This window comes from Dromiciops gliroides, chromosome 1 (genome assembly GCF_019393635.1).
Source record: "Dromiciops gliroides isolate mDroGli1 chromosome 1, mDroGli1.pri, whole genome shotgun sequence".
Lineage (NCBI taxonomy): Eukaryota > Metazoa > Chordata > Mammalia > Microbiotheria > Microbiotheriidae > Dromiciops > Dromiciops gliroides.
In genome coordinates this window covers 633,842,215-633,863,071 of record NC_057861.1, presented here as the reverse complement: position 1 = coordinate 633,863,071, position 20,857 = coordinate 633,842,215, and the positions used below count along the sequence as shown (strand labels likewise).

The 20,857-nt window shown below is 47.0% G+C and overlaps 1 protein-coding gene across 1 annotated transcript in view; it reads left to right on the top strand.

The window, feature by feature from the left end:
* The first annotated feature begins 11,167 nt into the window (after positions 1-11,167).
* The window catches only part of SBK1 (SH3 domain binding kinase 1), a 128,570-nt gene continuing 118,880 nt past the window's right edge, over positions 11,168-20,857 (top strand). The window contains exon 1 of the mRNA XM_043982293.1: positions 11,168-12,098. The gene's annotated coding sequence lies outside the window, so the exon portion shown is untranslated. The remainder of the gene's footprint in view (positions 12,099-20,857) is intronic.

The window sequence follows — 20,857 nt, the reverse complement described above, 5'->3', positions numbered from 1 at the left end:
GATGAGACAACCTTGATTTCACTCCACAGAAAATGCAGCATACTCAAAAAACTCACAGGAGCCCATGAAAAAATGTAGAAAATATATCAAGCATTCAAGTAGCTCATACTCCTCACCCACCCAGGAAAGAAGTCATATTTGGGGGCTACTGAACAAGCAACACACTGCTTCCCATTTGACTCAGAGTTACTTGCTATAATAGCAAGAATTGGTAAAGTCCTGCTTTTCTGGTCACTTCTAGATGGTTTGGCTCAAGTCCCTAAGCTGCAGTGGCTATGTGGGCCATTCTCTTCTTTCTCCAGGAAGGTACATTGTTCAGGAAATCTCTCTTTCCAAAAGACCAAGTTTTCAAGTGCTCAAACTTGGGAATTCTTGGAGTCACTCACAAGTTAAGCCTCAAGGCTGGTACTATTTAGGAACTCTCCCTTCTTCAGCTAGAAGACTAGATTCTGGGATCATGCTGACTAGAAAATCAAAATCTCTCTTCCTTTACACAGAAAGTTGGAGTTCAAGAACATTGCTGGGTCAAGTGAGCAAGCACATATCTGCTTCTGCCACAGATTTTTGTAAGAATGGAACCTAGGACCCTAGACACTACTATCTCATGGACCAGGAAGTGAGTCCAATATTCGGTCTCCAATCTCCAATCAGGGCTAAGAAAGCTGTTAACCAACACGCTAAACTTCCATGTACCTACTGCTGCTCCAAGACACACATTACCAGTTACTGAGGAGACAAGACTATGTAAACACCCAGGTACCCTTCTCTCTGTCTTCTAAGTGATACATGCAAGTCTGTCTTCTGAGCAGGGAAAATTAAAAAAGGACCAAGAGCAATCTCTCTCCTTTTTAACCAATCACAGGAAATCAATCTGTAGTTGTCAATTGTTTTTTCATGGTGTGTACATCCATACCATATGCCAATTTATCCTATATATATTCTTGTATGTAGTTATTTGCATATTATCTCCACCATAAGATTGTGAGCTCCTTGAGAAGAGGGACTGGTTTTTACCTTAATTCGTATCTGTATTGCCTAACACAGTGCCTGGGACATGGTAGGTATTAAATAAATGCTTGTTAATTGACTGACTGTATAGGGGGAGAAACAAGCTCATATGGAGGAAGGGGGAACCCCAGTCAACAAAAATGAATAGAGATAAAAGTAAATTCCTGGATTTAAGTTAAAAAAATCAACTTTCTTTGGGACAGACTTTGATTAACAACTAATTATAGGGAAAAGATAGGGGCAGGGGTTAATGAACTTCAATCTTTATGTGAACTAAGGGACAGGGCTTACAAAAAGGTAATTCAACCAACTGCCATTAGAGGGCAGTATGGTCTAAAGGGAAAAAACACTGGACTGAATTCCAATCCTGACAGCTCTTAACTAACTTTGTAACTTTGGACAGCTCCTGTCACCTCTACTAGACTTGTTTCTCACATATAAAATGGGGATAAAAATGCCTAGTCTGCCAATCTCACTACACTCAATGAGTAAATGGTTGTAGGAGTAGTTTATAGAAATAAAAACCCTGGATAAAAGCAGATTGCTATTACTGTTTTAAAAACCAGTGCTGAACCTTAGGAAGAGAGAGGATGGGACTTAATGAAGCGCCTATGGCCAAGATTAATAATTGACATTCATGCAACAAGTTAAGCCAACAAGCATCTATTAAATACCTATGTTCTAGGCACTGTGCTAAGTACTGGGGATACAAAAATGGGCAAAAGACAATCCCTGCCCTACAGGAATTTACAGTCTAATGGGTGAGACAATGTTTGAACGACTATGTACAAAGATATATACTGGACAAATGATAGATAATCTTGGAGGAAAGGCACTAAGATGAAGGAAGACAGGGAAAAGCATCTTTCTTAAGCTAAAACTTGAAGGAAATCAGGGAAACCAGGAGATAGAAATGAAGGGGAGAGAATTCAAGGCATGGGGAAGAGCCAGTGAAAATGTAGGAAGATGGAAGATGAACTGTCTTGTTTGAGGAACAACAAGGAGGCTAGAGTCAGAGTCATAGAGCACATGAAGGGGATATGGTACAAGAAGACTGGAAAGATAAGGGGCCAACTTATGAAGCCAAACAGAGGATTTGTATTTGATTCTGGAGGTAATAGGGAGTCACTGAAATTTAAGCTGACATAATTAAACCTGTGCTTTTAACAGGTATGGGGAGAATGAATTGGAGTGGGAAGAGACTTCAAAAATACTTTACCCTTTAAGAAAGAAACAAGAAAAATCAGTCAGAACGAGACAAGAAAGAATAGGCAAGAGACAAGATGTTCTTTTTTTTTTTTTTTTTTTTTTGGTGAGGCAATTGGGATTAAGTGACTTGCCCAAGGTCACACAGCTAGTTAAGTGTCAAGTGTCTGAGGCCATACTTGAACTCAGGTCCTCCTGGATCCAGGGCTGGTGCTTTATCCACTGCGCCACCTAGCTGCCCGACAAGATGCTCTTTTTGAAAATTTTATTTTGTTAAAACTGTCGGTGGTCCCAGAGAGACTATGCTTCACCTCCTTGGGGATTAGTCATATTTCAGGTCTTTGGTTTTCTGGCCTATGCTCAACTCTTTTCAGCTTTGGCAACTCAATCTGTTCCCTTTGTACACAGAACAAGCTGGTACAAATTGTGACTCCCATCCTCACTAGCTTGAGCCAATCTAAATATCCCCAAAGCTGAAACTTAATCTCTCCTTCTCAATGACGTGTGAACAGGTTGCAATATTTCTAGGTCTTTATGGCCCCACAGTGTCTAAATCTAGCACTCTTTTCACCTCCATCATGTAAATAATTACTCCAAGTTCAGGTTATTCACCAGCCCTCATCAAGGAGGTCACCTTAAAGGCAGGGTGTGATAGTGGGTAACTTCTTGCCTTCCATTGGGAGGTGCTGTCAAAGTCCTTTGCCTAATCAAAAATGCCAGGACCATGTGACATAATCAATCTATGGGGACGTTCCCCTCACTTAGTCGGCTACACAATTGTTCTTCACATATAACCAAAGTCCCAGACCATGTCTTCCTTCCCTTTGGTTTCACCAAGATGATTGATTACCCTCTAAATCCCCTACAAAAGGAATATGCATTGCTTTAAAAGTAAATAATCTGGCATTTATGGTATATGTATGATCATTTACATTTTTATTTGGTCTGGGAATATTTGGTTTTCTTGATGGTTACTACGTGTAAAGTAAAGCCCAAATCACCCCTCTCCCCCCAACATTAAAAGAGCTTTAGCTTCTTTCTTTCCTTTGAGCTCCACAGGAGCCCTTTAGGTAGATAGTGAAAAGCAGTTTAATTTCCATTTTGAAGATCATGGGATCATTGATTCTGAGCTGAAAAGGACCTCAGAAATGGGTTATATGATCCAACCCACTCTTTTTACATTCTGTGGTATGGTGGAAAACACATAGCACTTATAGCCAAGAAGACTTGAGTTCAACTCTCACCTCAGAAACTTATTACCTGTGGGATCATGGACAAGTCACTTTGACTTCAACGTGCCTCGGTTTACCAATTTGTAAAAGGGGTCGAACTCCATCCTCAAAGATCCCTTCTATCTCTAAATTGAAGTGACATGACTTATACAGACACACTTTTAAAGGGAAGGATGGGGTAGGGAAGGGAAGATGACTCAAATCCAGGGCTTCTGGCTCTGATCCCAGTGTGCCTTTTATCACAGCATACAGGACAGGGCACAAGGGCAGGGAGAGTAAGAGCAGAAATGGGAATCCTGGGGCTTCAGAGTCAGGCCAGGAGAAGAAGTAGTCCTATCATAGTCCCAGGGCTTTAGCACTGCAGTACCAGGTCTGCTATCTATGGAGGAATAATTCCTAAGAGCTGCTGTGTCAGGCACTTGCATAGGTGTAGGAGGGACCAGCAAAGACACAACCATCCCTGCTTTCCTGGGTCTTATGTTCTACAGGGAAGATGACATGTACACACAAACATATGCAGTGTGGCACCCCCTTGGCCATACTCCCCTAACTTGCATTCCCACTCAAGTGGTTGGCTCTCCAGAAAATTAACGGCTCCTACTCCCAGATTTTAAGGTGGTAGTCTGTGGGTCCAGGTTTCAACTACAAGGCCCCAGATGTGGGAGAGAGCCAGGGAAAGGACATGGAGACTGAAGACAGAATGTCATGTGTAAGGAACAGTGAGAATCCACTTTGCCTTGACTGCAAGGTATAGGAAGAGGAATGCAATGGAATGAATCTAGAAAGGGAGGTCAGGGCCTCCCAGGTTAAAAGGGCTTTAAAAGTCAAACAGGAGGGGCAGCTAGGTGGCGCTGTGGATAAAGCATAGGCCCTGGATTCAGGAGGACCTGAGCTCAGATCTGTCCTCAGACACTTGACACTTATTAGCTGTGTGACCCTGAGCAAGTCACTTAACCCCCATTGCCCCGCCAAAAAAAAAAAAACCAAACAAAAGAGTCAAACAGGAGTTTGTATCTTATCCTAGCGGCAATAGAGAGCCATTGCCATTTATTGATACTCAAGTTCTCTGGCTACAAGGGAACAGAGTTCTGGATTGGAAACTGTCTTATTGGGCCAAGGAAAAGTCTTGGGTCTGGCTCTGGAGGGTGGTCATAAAAGGTACAGAAATCCCCACCCCCTTCCTTTCCCTCCCTCCTGTGTTCCTTGTGTAACAGGATGTGAAGCTTTTCAGTGCCAGCTATGCCAAGATTGCCAGCAGCAGGGGCCTCTACTTCTCTCTCCTCCCATCCTTTCTTCCTTCTCAGTGTTTCTAGTACTATCCTGAGGTTTCTTAGAGTTTCAGGGTAATGTGCAAAACCAAGGACTAATCACTTGGGAAGGTGATTGACTCCTAAAGGTTCCTTAGCTAGGGTGCAAGAACTCATTCTTTTGATCTATATTTCAATATAATTGGTTTACTTTGTACTACTATACATTGTATTTTCTGCATTTAAAGACATGATTCTGAGAAGGGTTTCAATAGACTATTGAAGGAGACCATGACATAAAAACAGGTTAAGAACCCCTCAGTCTAGAAAACCTGAGCTGTTTCCTTGATGAAGGTGGAATTGTGCTTAAAGTCTGACCTGACTGGAAATGAAGGGAGCCCACAGACAGGGAAGGGAAGTGTTTGTGGCTGTACTTTATACAGTTTTTGTTTTCTATAACAACACATACCCAGAATCACTGCTTGGCCCAAAGGGCTAGGGCTCTCTCCCCTTCTCACCTAGTGGCCCCTTTTAGCTCTGGACTCCTACACAGACCAGGTTAGGTCTTGGGATAGCCTGGCCTCTAAAAAGATGGGTCACACTCTTTTATTTAATTCTTTGGTCCTTGATACTCCCTTCCTGGAGCCCCAGGGAAAAATCACTTAAAGATGAGGTCCATTTGTATCTAAGGTCTCCCCAAAAGGAAGGAATAGAAAGGTACTCTATGTACAATTAAAATCAAATCTAGGACATGGATCAACTTCCTCAACACAAAAGACTCACAAAGACTTAAACAAGCAGCAGTAAAAACCTATAACTGCTGTCATGCCCTTCCTGGAGTGTGGTACTTAAAGTCATCTCTGAACATGAAGCATTGTGTGGTCTGCTTAACTGGCATTTCACCTTCCCTGAGGCCCTTCACTGTCCAAACCAATCCCTCCAGGTCCATGCTTTCCAGCAAACCAGGCCAGGTTGGGTTCATTCTCCTGCTGTATGTCATCTTCTCTGAGAGGCACTGAAATCATTCTGGAGGGTTTCTTACAAAAGTTCAGCCAACATCAGCTGAAGACTCAGGAGCTCCCAACTTCACACACACACACACACACACACACACACACACACACACACACACACACACACACACACACACATTGCCTACAGTCCTAGAAACATCCATTTTGGGATTGTTCTTGAGTCACTCATACTCAGGAAAGGGACATTAAGCAGACCAGACAGTTGGGGCTTTGAGGCTGAGTCTCAGGCTGCCCTAAGCCAGCACAGGCTTTGGCCATCATGCTTGAAGCTGTCCTGTTACCTGTGTAAGGAAAGGGCAGTTCCTCCCCTATGACTCATGGGAAGCCCAGGTAGATAGATGGTCATAGAGTTCTCTTGTGTGTGTGTGTGTGTGTGTGTGTGTGTGTGTGTGTGTGTGTGTGAGGCAATTGGGGTTAAGTGACTTGCCCAGGGTCACACAGCTAGTAAGTGTCAAGTGTCTAAGGCTGGATTTGAACTCAGGTTCTCCTGAATCCAGGGCCAGTGCTTTATCCACTGCGCCACCTAGCTGCCCCATAGAGTTCTGAGAGCCAGAGAATGGGCTCATTCTTTAGTGGACAACGAGTGGGGTCACTCCTCCTGACTTATTGGCCAATTCTCTTGGGCTAAAGACACCTCTTGCTTCCAAAGACCAAGAGCCTATTTAGGAAGTTGCTTCACCATGCCAAAACATCCAAGCCCTTTAGCTTTCAGCCCTATGCATTGAGTGGCCAGGGCCAACTTAGTACATGCTCCATAGAGTGGTCCCCAAAGGTCTAACCCCCTGTTCATATGTAATGAGCTTGTTCTATGTCTCAAGACTTGTTTGCTTGGTGTGTATGCAAGTTAAATGAGGACAATGTGAAAGCAGGAAATTGAGCCAGATAGGGATGATTCCCCCGGGGAAATACTGGGTGGAAGCCCAAACCAAAGACTATTATTGTTGAGAAGCCCCAAGGCTGAACCCATGTGAGCCTCAGTTTGGGGACACAGGCTACACCTGTCAAATACAATAAACTACCTGGGTAAACTCCCAGCATTCCATCTCCAAGTGGTTGAGAATAGGGAAGGGGTTGTTAAGAAGGAAGAGATATGGACAGGGCCTTGTGGGATAAGGCCCACTCAAAGATCCAGGGTCTTCCATGTTCTTAAGATGGAAGCAATCCAAAATGCACAAGGATTAGGCTCCCCAGAAATCCAGGGCTCTCATTTAGGCCTCACCAGGGGATACCAGGTTATCAGCTCATAAATCACCCCCCAAAGTGCTACTCCCAAGGTAGAACCAGGGACCACGAGGCTAATTTCACTGCCAGAGAGTCCAATAAAGAGGCTCCTGTGTTCTGGGACAAGGGTGAAAGGAACCAGGACTGTTTGGCCCCAGAGCCATTCTGAGGGGCTGGCTTGCTCCTCCAAGTAGGGAATAGTACAGAGGCCTAATTTTCCCAGCCCCCAGTCTACCAACTGCTGCAGATGGGCCTAGCCACTGAAAGATTAGAGAAAGCTTCACAGCCACTAGGAATTAAAACCTATTGATTTTCCCCATTAGCTCAAGAACTTCCATCAGAGAGATGCATTAGAAAAAAGGAATGACCCAGAATCATCAATAATTAAAATCTAAACATGACAACCCAGGGGAGGGCAAGGGTGCTGGGGCAGGGAAGGCAAAGCTCTGACAGGCCTGGGACACCCCGACTCTACCTGCTCCAGGGAACGCTGGAGGCGACTCCCTTTGGCTCCTTCCTCCCATGAGGGACCTGGACCCAGAAGAATCCAGATAGCCATTCCATGTCGTCATCTGGTCATTTTACAGAGACCCAGACTGGGAAAGTGGTTTTTGCAAGATCAGACAAGGAATAAAGTGGCAGAGTGGGGGAAAACAGCTCTCAGAGCCATAGGACCTGGACCCAGCTGCTGAATTCAGCCTTCTCAACTCAACCCAAATTTCTTATTTACCCACAGGAAAGGCCCTGTGCAGGCTCAAGGAACACAGAAATCAAAGTACAAGGGCCTCCGGCCCTTAAACAGATATTCATTGAATTGAATTGAATGGAGTGAGTTCTGGGCATGAGGAAAAGCTTCTGTGATGCACTTGTGTGAATGCTCAGTGACCTGAACGAATCAGTGTCCACCCCTGTCCCCACAAAGCCTCATTTTTTTATCTGTAAAATGGGAATGATATTTATGCTATCTATGATGCAGAAGTGCCTTGGACTATAGGCTGAAAATCTAGATTTGATTGTGAGCTATGATTATTATTGTTGCCATAATAAATAATAATAGTTCTCAGTCTGCTGCCTCTCCTTTTATCAGCTTTCTTTTTTTTTTTTAAACCTTCTCTCCTTGTCTGTCAGACCCAGGGTGTCCCACTTCTAAGAGTTAAGGGGGTTAAACTAGCTGATCCACTCTGCCTTCTCTGATATTTCCTGACTACCCTGACTCCCTGGGTCACAGCCAGGCACTAGACAGTAGGAGGGACAAGGGGACCCCCATAATTGAAGGGTGACTTCTTGAAGCCTCGAGAGTGGCTGATCCACAGCCAATCCCTGCCCCACCCCCTCCCCAATCTGCCAAAATCAGATTTTGGCTTTTATCCAAAGGGAAAGGGAATTGAACATGTGAGCTGAGAGCAGGGACACTGACCAAAGCAGGGACTTCAAGCTCAAAGAACATAAGAAGAACCACACCCCCAAATCTCCCAGACACAGAACCCCCATCCCCTGCCCAGGGAACTGGGGCCCATTAACCCAGATCTGATTCCCAATTCCCTTGCCTCTGTCCCCCAAGCTGAAGCTGCTTTTTGGTCCCTTCTTCAGCCTAATTTCCCAGCATTCCCAGCATGGGCCTGAAATCCTTTGCTCCAGCCTGTCCCGCCCACACAGGGTCACCCTCTATCTGGTTCCACCCCCACCCCAACCCCCAGGCCCCAGGAAGCCTTCTCTAGCCAGCCAGTAGGGATGGTGATGGCTTGTTGAACACACAGGCTCCTCTTCAGTTTCTAAAAAGGGCTCCCACTCCTCTCAAGATTACAAGTGTCCAAGGTTTGAGGAGAGAAAGTACAGACAGAAATAGCCCAGTAACCACAGCAGGAGAGGCCCACAGGAGCCAGGTACCTTCAACTTGACAACTGATGCTTCTCCCACACACTGGAAGTAGGCTCAGGCAGGGAAGGAGGTTACCTTAGACCTGCCTTAGGGCCTGTTCTTTGGGGATGGGGTTTGCAGGAGCCCCTGCACTCCCAAAGGCTCACAACCCTCTGGTCTTCATAGAAGAGAGGAGCTGACAGGACAGGAGCCTCCTGGAGACCCCTTTCACCCCAAATACACACCAAAATACCCTCAAAGCTGCTTGTCCCCCCTCCATCCCATCTTCTGCTCAGACTCTCCCACAATGCCCTCCCCCTAACTGAAGCAGCCTCTTTCCTCAGGGCCTTAGAGGAGTGAAAGCCATGCTTCAGAGCTGACCCTTGCCCCAGCCTGTAACCCGACTGCAGTGGACCTAATTGAGCAAGCCCTTCCCCCTACCCCTTCTATCTATTACCCTCCCTTTTTCTCCTCCCTCCTTCCTCCTCCCCCAGCCAGCCTGGGCCTGGTTGGTTGAGGGGGAGGTATCACCTGAGAGGTAGGAGGCCTGTCCTTGTTTCCTCCCTCCCCCTCCCCAGAATGAGACTGCAGTGAGTGGGGGAAGGGCACCTCTTCCAGGCTCCTCCCTTGAACTCTGCGTAGCTCTGGACTCCGGGCTGGGTTTGGGAGGTCCAGCTGGCTCACCCACCCCGGGTCTCTGGCCACACCCCTATTCCCTCTTTTCCTGAGGCATTCATCTTCTCTTTCCAGCCTGTCTGGCCCCTGGGAAAAATCGCCAGACCTCCCTGGAAGCTCCCCTGGCCTCCTGCCCCTCCTGCTCATCCCCCCTCCCCTGATTCCTGTGGTGGGGGAGGAAGTACCTTTCCTGGAACCTGGGAATAAGTACTTCTGGGACACAGACACAGAATTACAGTTTAAGCAGCTCTGGTGGACAGTGCATTAGAGATGTCACCCTGAAAAGGTCTCCTCAGAGTGGTTCCTACAAGCCCACTTGAATCCTAGGCCAGGCCTGACCCTACAGGCTAGAACACAGGTTGGCCACCCAACTAACCAGGCTTTTGGAAAGGTCTCCCTCCCCCAAAGGAGGGGGCGGGGTCACACACACCCCCTTCCCTGGTCTCACATTGAGACTACAATCCAGAAAAAACACTACAGCCCAAACTCTTCCCAAGCAGTCTTGGATGCTCTTGGATGCTCGGCAGCAGGAGGAATGGCTTTACCCGGTATCGTTTCCATAAGGACAATTGATATGCAGTCTGCCCTTCCTAGAAGGGGATCCCTCTGCTGACCTTCCTTCTGGCTCTGAGCCTTGTCACCAATTATGGGAATAAGGCCGGGGACGGGCTTCAAGGAACCCTCTACACTCTCATCTGGTGCCTATGACCAACAGAATATATTTGTGATGCTTAGAGTTCAAAGGTTAGAGATCAGTGTGAGGCTGCAATTCGGGAGTCACTTTGTGATATGGACAAGGTTAGGGCCCATCTGTGGCCATTATTAGGGAGTCAATATGTGATTGGGTTTGGGGGTGGTGAGGAGATCAGCCTCTGGCCAGGGTCAGGACTCAGTCTAAAATAGGGTTGAAGGTCAATCTGTTTCAAGAGTGAGGGATCAGTCTGGAACTAGGGCTGGATGGGGAGTGAGGGATGGAATGGTGAAATGGTAAAATTCATTGTTGTTATTGTTGTTCTGTTGTGTCTGACTCTGCCCCATGGGCTTTTCTTGGCAAAGATACTGGAGTGATTTGCCATTTCCTTCTCCAGATCATTTTACACATGAGGAAACTGAGGCCAACAGGGTTACATGACTTGCCCTGGGTCACATGGCTAGTAAGTGTCTAAGACTGGATTTGAACTCAGGTCTTCCTGATTCCAAGCCCAGCTCTCTATCCACTGTACCACCTAGCTGCCCTTAGCCAGAGACGGTCGTAAACCAAAGACAGATTAACTGACCCACAAGGTAATGAAACCTATGACCTTAACCTTGAAAGCATTGCTTTCACTAACCTGTGAACTACTACAGTAAGGATATATAAGCTGCCCAGTGGGTCAGGGGTGGGCTGGACTGACTCAAGCAGTTGAGTCCCCTGGCCAGTGTGTTTGAAGAGGAGGGTGGGTCATGTACTGGAGAATTTTTCTGAATGTAATATCCTTCCCCGTGTGCAGAAGGGACAGGCTGGTTGACTCCTCCTGGGTCCCTAGCGAGCTCTACAGGCTCCCCGCATTTGTCTGGGTTCTCAAAGATGGGCAGAGACGTGGAGCAGCGCCTCCAGGGCTCTGGTGAAGAAGGAGTTAACCTCCTTGCCTCTCAGCGTGAATCTCGAGCTATTAATACACACACAGTCAGTCGCTGATCTGTCAGAGTCAGAGAGAGTGAGAGTGAGGAGCCGCTGGTCTGGTCTCATCAGAGCCAAGCCAGACTGACAAGGGAAGCAGGGCTCTGAGGGGCCGGAACTTCCCCCCCACCCCACGAGGGAGCACCAGAGACTGCCTCAGAGTGGCCAAGGACTCCCCTGCCACGCTAGGGGTGGGGTAGCCAGGGTAGAGGGTCGATCAGCCAGCTCCCAGATGTCAGTCACTCCTCTGGCTCCCCTGAGCTGCAGCCAGCAGGGAAGAGCAAACTTTCCCAGGTGCCGCTCCTGCTAGTTGGCCCCCGTGGGAATCCCCGAGCTTGCCCTTCCTTTCCTGCCCCTCTGGGAAGACCAGGGACCAGGCTTGATTTTCAGCTGCTCAAGGCAGGGGGACACAAGGTGGGGTGTGTGGCACTGCTTGGGGCAAAAACAGAACCTCAGAGGACTGCAGACCCTGAGCCTCCCAGAAGCCCGGTTCCATGCCCAGGGGACCCCCTGGGCCAGCCTGGACTCCATCATCTCCTGCTCCTTAACTTGGGCTCCCCAAGAAGGCAGGGCCCCAGCCCAGGGACATCCCAGACCCGCGTCTGGCAGCTGGGCCCCCAGGGGAGGGCATCGTGAGTGGCCAGGGGGAGCCCCAGGCTCTTCCACACACCAGGGAGACGGGCAATCTGGGGGAAAAGGTACAAGATGGGGGCTGGAGGCCCTGTGGCCAGGAGGAAGATGGCCTGCTGACTCTGGCCAGCACCGGCTCAGGGGGGCCCGGGGAGGCTGTGGACAACAACGATGAGGAAACTTCAACTTCTGCTCCCTGCTCCAGCTGCCCCATCCTGGACTTGCCCCCGCCCTGGCCAACGGGCTGTGGGGCTGAGGACATCCAGGCTTTCTGCTTTATCTGCCTTCACAAGGAAGAGGAGCCTCTGGAAACCCTTCCACTCCAGAGGTCAGTGCCACAGAGGGCATCCCACCGAGATGGTGCCCGGGGCTCACTTGGCAGTAAAGTCCCTACTGGTGCTGAGCTCAGTTTGGGGTCACAGGGTCACTGGGGCAGAGAGAGGGTGGGAGTCATAAGGGACGAGAATAGCATGGCCCTCACGGGGGGCATATCAGGATGTGTGTCATATGAGCAAGGATTGGAAGGGGGTGACAGATATAGATGGGAACCACGGGGGCAGGAGTAGGATGGGTGTTTTTGCCATATGGGTCTGTGTTGGGTGACTCTGTGAGTATACATGTTGTTGCTGTACTTGGCTACCGTGTCTTCTCACGTCCTTCTCAGGCTGCCCTTGCCAGTTGGGTGCCCCTGGCCCTTGTGCCCTAGCCAGGCCTCAGGGTCTCTTTGGGCATGGCTCCCTGGCTAAGGAGAGGAATGCAGTTCTGCCCAGTACTGGTGGCTTTCCCCTCCCTACACATATCCTGGATTCTTGGAATCCCTGGTACTTTGGGGGTGGGGGCAGAGAGGAAAGGATGCCCGAGGTGTGCCTGCCTAGTTGGAGGAGGAAGGAAGGTGAATCATCTCCTTACAGCCCCACAGTGGGGCAGCCCCACTCCTCCAGCCATATGCTTTGGTTCAGAGTCATCACCCCCTACCTCTATCCCCACTTCCAAGAACAGGTGGGGGACCCAAGGCCTCTCTGGCATTGATTAGAATCCTAGAATGTCAAGACTAGCAGGGACCCTTAGAGATCACCAAGATTAATCCCCATATTTTACATAAGGGGAAACTGAGGTATATAGTGGGGGTACAAGACAAACCAGTAGCAAAGTCAATACTAGAATTAGATCTTCTGGCTCTTGGTCCCAGGCTTTTTCTCCTGGGTCATATTGCTTCAGGCTTTCTCCTATGCACCTTGGGTGGAGCTGTCTGGGCCCTTCCCAGGTCCTTCAAGCTCTCCCTCAGGGTGCTGATTCAGGCTCTAGGCCATAGTGTGTGGGTGGGGCTTGGAGCAGAGGTGACCCCTGTCTTCAGCTGCCAACATTCAGTCCATTTCTTGGAGGTCTGTGGTCAGAGTGGGTTACTCATGGTTAATGCACTTGCTTTTGGGTTGGGAAAATTCTAAAGGAGATCTCATGTTTCCCTGAAAGCTCAGAAGCCTGAGATCAGCTGAGCGTAGCTACTGCCCCTGACCCCTTCGACCCTCCTGTCCCCCTCCCCACCACCCACAAGCTTTCATACATAAATACAAAGACCCCACATCCATGAATGCCCAGACTTACACGTGAGCAACATACACACCCACACAAACACATGGGACCAGTTTTCAGTGACTGAGTTCTCCCTGGCTCTCTGCCCTGTAGGCAACAGGCAGAGGAGGAAAGAAGTCAAAAGAAAAGATGGAAACAACCATTTTAAGGACCATTGATGGTAGTCCCAAGTCATTAACTGGGCCCAGTACATCAGCATTCATTCTGGTGCAAGAAGGTTCAGGGAATACAAAGATCCTGGGAGATTCTGGGACTGGGGACACACACACACACACACACACACACACACACACACACACACACACACACACACACACACACCATGGTGTAGCATGGAAAAATCCATCAAGTACACAAGAAATCCAGGAAAACTCCCTATAGCCTCACAGTCCAGCCTAGCCAGGGGAGGCAGTTAGACATAGAGGATAGTGTTGGACATGGAATAAGGAAGACCTGGGTTCCACAGGCTCCCTAAGAGAGGAGTTTAAGATGTGAATCTTGCCCCAGTCTGCCAGGGGACTGAAGGCTATGTTCTTGCCCATCCTGTGTATGTCAGGAAGTGTGTTGGATGTGCTGTGCATGTGCTGATAGGTATAAAGTATAGGATGAAAGGTGTTATGTGTGAAGAGGGTGTGGAAGATGGAGTCTGTGTAAAAGGGGTGTCTGTATCACATCCAGTATACGTGTAGGAAGCTGTGGGTGTCCTCTTAGATGTGCCTATATACCTGCATTATGGTATCTAGGGTGTGTTTTGTATAGAGCTCAGGTATGGCTTAATATACATTAACACACAGGGCTATGGGTATTTTTAGGGCATAGCAACACTAAGCAGAATAAATTGGAGTGGGAAGACAGGGGAGACAGGGAAATCTCTTTGGAGACTATTTTTTTTTGGTTTGTTTATTTTTGGGGTTTTTTTGTGGGGCAATGGGGGTTAAGTGACTTGCCCAGGGTCACACAGCTAGTAAGTGTCAAGTGTCTGAGTCTGGATTTGAACTCAGGTCCTCCTGAATCCAGGGCCAGTGCTTTATCCACTGCACCACCTAGCTGCCCCCTGGAGACTATTACAGTAGTCTAGCCATGAGGGGATGAGAGCCTGAGGCAAGCCAATGGTGGCAGGAGTAGAGATGAGGTAAGATTGTAAATGAACAGGCCAGGCTTGACAACTAGAGAAGTCAAAGTTGGCTCTAAGTTTTCTATGGGCAGGTCTGTGGTGCCATAATGGATAGAGTGACAGGTCAGGAGTCAGGAAGATGAGTCTTCCTGAGTTAAAATCTGGCCTCAGGCACTTACTAGCTGTGTGACCCTAGGCAAGTCATTTCACCCTGCGTGCCTCAGGTTTTTTTATCTATAAAATGAGCTGGAGATGGAAATGACAAACCACTCCAGTATCTTTGCCAAGAAAACCCCAAACGGGGTCCCAAAGAGTCAGACACAAACTGAAAAATGATGGAACAACAAAAAAATTTTCTAGCCTTGAGTGAATGGGGGGATGGTGGTACCATTAGCAGAAATGAAGAAGACAGAAATTTTGATAGAGAAAATGAAGATTTTGCTTGGGCACATGTTGAGCCTAACATTCGGTGGAACATTCAGGTGAAAGTATCAAACAGGGAGTTGGAGATTTGGCTCCAGAGTTAAGAACCAGCAGGTGGGAGACAACTTTGTTGAGGTAAGAGTAGAGGCTGGGGAACAGCTAGGTGGCACAGTAGATAAAGCACTGGCCCTGGATTCAGGAGGACCTGAGTTCAAATCCCACCTCAGATACTTGACACTTACTAGCTGTGTGACCTTGGGCAAGTCACTTAACCCTCATCCGGCCCAAACAAACAAAAAGAGTAGAGGCTGTGAGAGGAGATAGGATCACCAAGTGGAAGTGAAAGAAAGAACACCAAGGACAGAGTCTTGGCAACACCCTCCCTGAAGGGGCATGAGGAAAAAGGACCTATTGAAGGGGAGTAAGGAGAAGCAGTTCACCCTAGCTTAAAAGCAAAGAAGGATGAGATGAGAGAGAAGGGGATTGATTTTAGGGCAACATCAAGGACATCATTGAAATGGCTGGGTAGGAAGTTAAGTGATGACAGAAGGTTGATAGAATGAAAAAGTTAGAGAGAGGTCAAGCTACTGAGGGTTAGAATGATGGCAAAAAACAAGTTCAGTAGAAATGTGGGAATGGGAGAGAGAGGATAGAGGTTGTGATCATTTGTTTTCTAGCTCTATTCTCTTCCTCCTTAAAACCCAAGGGGGTGGGGAGGGCAGCTAGATGGTGCAGTGGATAGAGCACTGGCCCTGGAGTCAGGAGTACCTGAGTTCAAATCTGGTCTCAGACCCTTACACTTACTAGCTGTGTGACCCTGGGCAAGTCACTTAACCCCAATTGCCTCACTTAAAACAAAAAACACCCAAGGGGCTGGGGCAGCTAGGTGGCACAGTGGATAGAGCACTGGCCCTGGAGTCAGGAGGACCTGAGTTCAAATCTGGCCTCAGACACTTAACACTTACTAGCCGTGTGACCCTGGGCAAGTCACTTAACCCCAATTGCCTCACTAAAAAGAAACAAAAAACAAAAAACAAGGGGCCTCCTGACTTTTCCCTCAACTCTCTTTTCCCTCTCCCTGCCCCCAACCAACTGGTCTCCCTCTCCTGCCTTCTTCCGCACCAGTACAATTACCATGGGGTTAATGCAAGGTAATATGGTAAAGGGGGGAAAGAGCAATGGAATTCAAAGGGATCTGGAATGCTGGGATCTTGTACTAGCCCTACTCAACATTTGACCACAGGTAATATTTGACCTATCCTCAGTCACAGTAAAATGACGAAGTGAGATTAGGCCCTTATAGGCCTCTTCTTCTTCTTTTTTTGAGGGGCAATGAGGGTTAAGTGACTTGACCAGGGTCATATGTTTGAAGCTGGATTTGAACTCAGGTTCTCCTGAATCCAGGGCTGGTGCTTTATCCACTGTACCACCCAGCTGCCCCCTTAAAGGTCTCTTCTTACCATGACACAATGATTCCCTTTATGACCTTTGACCATCTTTACAGCCATCAGGTCTAGTTGAAGAAGCCTCCTGCAGCAAGCCATCTACAGGCCTTCCCATGAAAAGAGTCCATTCTCCTCACTCCCAAGCCCTATCAGTCACAACCTCCTCTGGTCCTAAGGTCTTGGGATCTTCTCTTTAGGGGCACTCCCCACATACACCTGCTACCTCCAACCCCTCCTCTTCACACCCTTAAAGAATGATCATGGGACAGCTAGGTGGCACAGTGGATAGAGCACCGGTCCTGGAGTCAGGAATACCTGGGTTCAAATCCGGCCTCAGACACTTAACACTTAGTAGCTGTGTGATCCTGGGCAAGTCACTTAACCCCAATTGCCTCACTAAAAAAAAAAAAAAGAATGATCATCCTTTCCTTGAGAAGATGTCTGTCTTCTCACATCACCTCTTCTAGCCCAAGGAGCTGCTCCCTTCCTGGCCAGGGCTTTTTTAAAGATTGGGACATGAGGCAAAGGCAAGCAGAGATGGACTGAATGGGCAGGTGCCAGGTGCCAAGGCTAAAAATATAGAGGCTAGCCTCCCTAGGAGCACCTGTCAGCCCAGGGGGAGGCAGGAGGCCAAGTCTATCTTCCCAAGGCTGCTGGAATGTTCTCCTTAGCAGCACCAGCCCAGACCGGCCTGTACCATTTTTTCCTGCATCGTTCAGACTGACCCACCCAACCATCCCACTAATCTGGCCAGCTGTGTGTGGCAGCTATGGATCTGTGAAGAACTTCTAAGTGTATGCAAGCCCTATCCCAAGCCAAGTGCTAGGGGTTTAGAGGTAGAAGGGACATTAGAGGTCATCTAAACCAACCCTCCTATTTTACATATGGGAAAACTGAGGCCCAGAGGAAGGGAAATGACTTGTCCAAGGTCACATTAGTTACTGACATAATTAGGATAAGTCCAAATCAGAAAGCAGTATGGAAAAAGCACTCTCCTTAAAGTGAAGAAACCTGACTTCTAGTTACAGATTTGCCATTAACTGTGTAACCCTGGACAAGGCATTTAATTCCCATGACCCTCAGGGTCCTCTTCTGTACAAGAGAGCCAATAACACTTGCATTACCTGCCTCATGGGGACATCACCTTCCTAACCTGATTTCTCTATGATGCCCCTCCAAGCATTCTGCCCTCCTTCCAGCGTGCCTTTCCCTGACTTCTCAAACCTCTTGGCCCCACCCTGAGACATATAGCGCTCACATGCTTCAGTGACCTTGCTCACACTCTTCCCTTTGCCAGCAATTGCCTTCATCCCAGTCTTTCTTTAAAGATCCCTTTAAATGCCACCTGCTCCAGGAAGTCTTCCCTGATCTCTCAGCTGGTAATGATGTCCTTCCACCGGCTGACTCCACTCCCATGAGATTTCGTGTACCATTTACCCATACCTCTCTGATGCAATTGTCCTGCAAGATTATGTAATGTAGTGATCTCTGTTAGTATCTTTTCTCTCTCCTTGACTTTAAGCTCCATGAAGTCAAGGATTATCTCAACTTCATATGCTTCCCTGGCACAGTGTTCTATATCTATATCTAGGAGGCCCAATCTTCTGCACACAGTAGGCATTTAATGTTTGTTATGAGGATCAAATGAGAGATGAATGTGAGGTGTTTGGAAATTGCAAAGTGACATAAAAATATAAATTATTGCTACTACTGGTGGGTATATCACTATATATTATTGGGAACTTGTGAATATTTTCCTGGTAAAGAGATGAGAAGAGGGGCAGCCTGGCTTAATGGATAGAGAACTGGTCTTAAAATCAGGAAGATTTGGGTCCATGTCTTGCCTTTGACACATATTCACTGGGTGACCGTAGGTAAGTAATTTAACCTCACTGTTGATGACAATTCTCCAAGAATGTAAATCGTGGAAAAGGTCTATACTGGTGGAGGTCTAGTAAAAATAAAATAAAATGAGAAGGGGGAGGAGGAATGACATGACAAAAGGAGGCAGAACTTATCAGATGTGACTAGAGCTTGAAGGCACCTTAGAGGTCATTTATTTGAATCTGAAGAAACTGAGACTGAGAAAACTAACATGAACTACCCAAATTTACATAGCCAGTATGTATCAGAGGCAGGATTTGAACTCAGGTCCTCTTACTTAAATTTAACACTTTTGCACCACTAGGTGGCACAGTGGATAAAGCACCGGCCCTGGAATCAGGAGTACCTGAGTTCAAATCTGGCCTCAGACCCTTACACTTACTAGCTGTGTGACCCTGGGCAAGTCACTTAACCCCCATTGCCCAGCAAAACAAACAAACAAAAAAACAAAATAAAAATTTAACACTTTTCCCATTATGTCTGACCTGAACCCCCACAGCCCACAGCAAACTCTCTTTCCTCTGACCTCCTCAGGCAGTATTTAGTCTCTCTCAGCATGGCATAGGGGAAAGAATAATGAGTATGGAGTCAAAAGACCTAGAGTTGAATCCCAGGCTCTGCTACTTGGGGGAGATTAGAGAGGAACATGAATATGGAAGTGAAGGGAACCTCAGAAGCCATGAAATCTAACACCCTCATTTTGAAGATGAGGAAAACTCATGTTTGGAGAGGCCTAAATGCTTTCTGAACCAGAATAAAATGTAATTGGAAAATAGTTAACAAAATAAATAAAAATGCAATAGAACATAGATAATGTTCACATGTGGTTTTCCAAGTTAATATGAACCCAGATGGCTTACTGGTGCTCTTTTCTATTTGAGTTTGACACCACTGCTGTAAAGGATACCAAAGAAAATATTTTTTCTGCCTTCAAGGAGCTTACTCACAGCAGCACAGATGCAGCTGACCAAAGAAAAGTCCTTTGGTTAGCTGGCCAGCATCATAAAAGCACTGTCTTTTGTGAAGAGAGTAGAAAGAGATGGATCTCAATAAAGAGACATGGTTTCATATCCCAGCTCTGATATTCACTACCTGAATGACTTGGGGAAAGTCACTTAACCAATTAGTGCCTCAGTTCCTTATAAAAGGAGGGGAATAGACCAGATGGATTCTAAGATTCCTTTCCAGTTTTAAATCCATATCTTCTCAGCTTTGAACCCATCTTTCTTTCATGGCTCCTGCCTAATCCCCCAAATCTGTTTACCCAAATGAAATCTTTTATTTAACCAGGTTTCATTACATTCTTTTTTTTCCTTTCACTGTCCTAGATTGGAGCTGTTTTCTTATGATTGTTACTGCCTTCCTGGGTCTTCTGATTGCCTTTACAGGGGTGTGCTGAAGCCAGCTCAAAACAGCTGGTTGGAAAGCCAATCATTAAATTTTCAGTGTGAACTTTTACACCTTGGAAATGGGCAAATGCTACAAACTAGGGCTTGATTTACTGTTTTGTTGATCTGTAGACTTAAGAAAGTGAGAGAGGAAATATTATCAATGCAGATCAAACTTAAAAATGTGCTGTATGGCTGTTGCTGTTTTATTTTTAATAGAGCTGGTTGTTAAACATTTATTAGCATACCCCTGACTTCTAATCACCAGTGATAACTCAAATATCAAATTTGTAAAATGAAGAGGTTGGACTAGAAGATCTCTAAAGTGCCTTTCAACTCTGATATTCTGTGAATATGTGAGCTACAAACGACTTACAAGTAAAGCAATCATGGAGACCCACAGTAGGCTCAGAGGCTTATTTGTCTCAGCTTCTGAAATTGTCTTTTCCTGGAGTACTTGGTCAGCCTGGATAATTTGTCTAGGCCTGTGAGGCTAGTCTTTGATCAGCCTCAGCTCCACTCCCTATCCCCACCCAGCTACCCACAACTAGGAAGCCTATTCTCCTCCTTGACCACATATTTCTCTTAACAAAGTTTTATTTCTCCCCCTTTCTAACTCTGCTTGTTTGCCTCTTACCTCACTCCAAAGACAGCTGCTTCCCTACAGCCCCCACTGGGCAGGTTCCCAGTGTTCTCAAAATCAAAAGCTGGCCACCCTCCTGGGGAAGATAGAGAGGCCTCCCCTGGTTATCCACAATGGCTACCTGCCACAATCAGGAACATAAGCAAAGCCACGTCATCCCATATTCAACCACAGACAAATGGGTCATCTCCCATCAGGGGTGTTAGGCCATGTAACAAACAGAAGGCTCCCTGTGTGGGTCTATGACCTGTCACTTCAGCTCCCTCCACCCAAGGGATTCTACCTGTCCATTTCAGCTGTGTAACATCTCTCCAATCTGTCCCCTCTTCTCTCCACCCACTAACACCACCCAAGTATAGCACACTCATTACCACCCACCCAGAGTATTGCATTAGCCTCCTAACCAGTATTTCTGCCTTGACTCTTGCCACACTCTAATCCATTTTTTTCCCAATTGAGAAATTTATCTAAACAGATCAAACAAAACAAGTGTTCCTTTTCTACATTTAGAACACGTTGCACCTCTTGGTGATGAAATCAGGTTTGTGTTGGTAATAGAAGACTCTGTAGGGCAGAGGGAACTTGATTTTGAAGTCATGG